Here is a 3,743-nt window from a genome sequence, read left to right as displayed (position 1 = left end):
CAAAGTTAATTAGTTAAGATAAATATTACAAAAATAATAAAAAGAATAACGAAAACATACCATTAACGTACGAACGGAAGACATCCAAAACAGCTTTTCCAGTCAGATATTGATTTTCTTCCGTTCCAATAAAGCTCTGTGCAAGTCCAGCAGTTCCAAACGTCACGAAACTGTTACCACGTACATGTTCTGGCCAAAAACAACAATATCCAACCATGACGACATTTTAGAATTTTTGCCTAAATGATTAAACAATAATATTCGAGTCCTAAAAAGATCAAATTGTACATGCTATGATATATATGAAATCATAAGTAAGCTAGAAAAAACTTTATAGAAAGAGAGACCCATTATGGTAAAGCTACATATTATAGTCTATTGTATTATACAAAATAAACACAAGTCTGAAATCTAGAAAAAGCACTAGTCCAGCAAGATACATTGATAGAAAATCATTCTGGAAATAATCAGGAGAGAACTGTCTGTAAACCGGGTGTGCCAAAAAAACTTTACTTGTTTGAATTCTAATAATTTGCAAACTATAAAAGCTATTCAACCAGAATAAACTCTATTGCATGCAGAAAGGGCTAACATAGATTTATATATATATATATATATATATATATATATATATATATATATATATATATATATATAATATATATATATATATATATAGCATGTTCCTTGTTAGTTCGTTGCAATATTGACTGTGCTATTTAATAATTTTAAATTGCATAACATGGTAAGTTTACTTGTAAAATATTTATTCTTTATAAAATGCACCCATATATGCACAATAAAGACCATTTTAAATCTATTTCTTTGTTATCGGAAGTATATCCTTTTTATGCCATATGAAATCAAACAAATAAACAAACAGTGACTATACTTCTATTAGACACTCAAGGTCTGTTATATTGTACAAACACAAACATAGTCTATATGGCAGAAAAAGAAGAGACATCCAGGCATGCCGGAATATCAATAATTGGGGGGGGCAGATATTCATATATGCGAGTTCTGCATTATTGATTTCTTTTGAAATCAATTGTTTTTACGGTCTGTGAACTTGAATATATGAATACCTGCCCCCACCCCCAATTATCGATATTCCTTCGTCCCTGGAGACATCTAATGTTTTTAGGCTATAATTAGGATGATAAAGTTTAAACATTGTCTGTCAGATTAGTGCAAAGCACCGCAATCAACCAAAAATATTCAAATTTACTGTAACATTTTTTATAACTGACAGACATCAAAAAATATTTTACTTTCTGGGACCACAAAAGAACATTAGGTTCTTTTGTGAATAATCACCAAATCAACAGTAACAAATTGTTAAACTTAATGTAATGCCACATTTAACAGAAAAATCTTAATTAGGTATGTATAAATAAAATTAATTAATTTAGATTATTGATCTGGTGTCCGATCTTAGCTTGAAATGCATTTGCCATACAACATTAATATTTTTTCTGTTTTGAGGGAATATTCTGATGTAACTGAAAACATTATCTCCTATGATGATGTTGTTAACGATGAAGCTTAGGTACTGTATCCAAGCACTTCCAAGGTACATTATGGCAGTGGCATAACTTTACTTTTTTAACCCATTAAGTGGCAATGCACCCCAGTGCGCCCTACTTGTTTTTTTACTTGTCTAACGCCAGATGATTTTACTTGTCAAGGGGAAAGCTCTGCCACTTAATGGGTTAATTGGTCGCCCTGAATAAAACTCACTTCCCATCAGACAATGGTTACTGAGATACCTAGGTAGGGGTATAAAATAAGGGGACGAAGTAACTTCAGAATACCAAGCCACTTTAACCCCTCCTTAATCCATATACTGCCTCAAATCCAGCTTGGGCTAAAAAAAATGTGAATCAAGTACATGCAACTTGATTCAACAATAAAAATTTATCTGACAATGAAAACAAGCCAGAAACTATGCAAACAAAGCTGCCAATGTCTTATGTTAACGAATTAGGTGGCAATGCACACTGCTTTAAAGTTTACTCTAGACCATTTCACACTGGCAAGGTACAGTACTGCCAGTAAATCACATAGGATTTCTGTTTCCCGACTATTTTGGTGTTACTATTGTTACAATTTAAAAAAGCAACAACTCAGTATTTTGCACAAAAATTCAAAACATAATTTAGTATTTCATGTTATTCATTTCTGTAATTTTTGCTGTAAAATTGTATGAAATGTAACTGCTTGCATATATATTTCACGGATTTTCGTTTATAACTTGCTTTATAAAACATTAAAAAGCGAGTAGAAACCTTTTGCATATATATTCAACTATTAGCTTACTTAGCTAAGCTGTACTTTCCTTCTTACCCGTTTCTTTAGCAAATTGAATTGCTTTGTTGGGTTTGTTTTACCCATATTTAATATCCGGGCATCTTCTTCGTTGTCTTCGTTTTGCTCGATGTCAACGACTATGCTCTCCTTGCAGATACGGCATCTCTTTGCTGCTGGACCATTGTCGTTGTTGCATTTGCCACATCGTTTCGGGCGCCCAGCCTACAAATTTTTAATTCATTGATATTGTTGTTTCGTATATGCAAATGCCTTCGGTCATTTCAGTCGTACAAATATAAACATATGCACTTTGAAGGCGGACTATTTCTATAAAAATTTATAAATCATACCATATCAGCTTTGTTCAGAGTAACTCCAAGCACTTTCGAAGGCCAAAAAAGTAAAGAAAGATCCTTAAAGATCAAGTAATCGACAGGAAAGGAGAACCAACGTGAACAACATGTTACCCGCGTAAACCCAAAAAACGCCGCGTAATTCTATATCGAATACACGTAATTATTATTGGTCCTGGCAGGGTCCTGGGTTCTAGCTAGCGACTAACGTGCACCTAGCTTACCCATTATAGGTAATCTAAGAGCATTTGACAATTACCTATTATAGGTAATCTACGACTGAGGATGTGTTGTGTATTGCCTATATCAAAGCAAGCACGAAAAAACCTTTCTTATAATGACGTCAAACGCGAAAAGTTTGATGTTACACGAAATTTGATTGGCTCCACAAAACTAACAAGCCAATGAGATTTCGCCTAGCATCAGACTTTCCACGTTTGACGTAATTATGAAAAAGATCTATTACAAAGAATGGCAACGCTACCGTGGGACGAAAATTTATGCATATATACGTCCTTAGGAAGACCCCAGAATGTTGTACACATTTTTGCACTCCTTCCAGGAAGACGTATCCCACAATGTTGCACACCTTTGCACTTCTCTAGAAGACCCCAGAATGTTTACACATTTTTGCACTCATCAGGAAGACACCAGAAAAAAACAAAATGATTTTTTGCCGCGTTAAATAATTCTTCGCCTAATTAAGTCTCGGTATACATATCACCAAACACCCTTGATTTTGTTGTTGGTTTTTTTAGGTATATTCACCTTGTCTTAGTAACACTTTTTAAAATAAAACAAATCTTTCTATTATCTTAAGAAATATTTTCTTGAGAAATAAGAAATTTCGGATATTAAACTACATAACACATTATTCCGTGGTGTTTATCTAAAAATTAATTTGATATATATCTGCTGATATTAGTATTTCATTCTTTGACCATGACCTTGGGCAACTGCAGTTATTCGTTTGTCCATACTGTCGATTATTTTTTCTATCTCATCCAACTAAAGTTCTGCATAGTTTCGCTAACGCGCAAAGAAAACTCTTCAATATTCTCCTTCGTAATTTTTTTT

At 33.3% G+C, this 3,743-nt stretch overlaps 1 long non-coding RNA gene across 1 annotated transcript; it reads right to left on the bottom strand.

The window, feature by feature from the left end:
- Positions 1–200: 200 nt before the first annotated feature.
- Positions 201–2,951, bottom strand: LOC114544568. The gene is made up of 3 exons (XR_003690466.1): positions 2,664–2,951; positions 2,350–2,535; positions 201–239 (listed from the first exon to the last, which is right to left on the bottom strand). It is a non-coding gene; the product is annotated as an uncharacterized LOC114544568 (long non-coding RNA).
- Positions 2,952–3,743: the final 792 nt, after the last annotated feature.

This window comes from Dendronephthya gigantea, unplaced genomic scaffold, assembly GCF_004324835.1.
Source record: "Dendronephthya gigantea isolate DGI-Jeju-01 unplaced genomic scaffold, DenGig_1.0 000845F, whole genome shotgun sequence".
Taxonomy (NCBI): Eukaryota; Metazoa; Cnidaria; class Anthozoa; order Malacalcyonacea; family Nephtheidae; genus Dendronephthya; species Dendronephthya gigantea.
The sequence above is the reverse complement of the archived record's forward strand: the minus strand, read 5'-3'. Positions and strand labels throughout refer to the sequence as shown.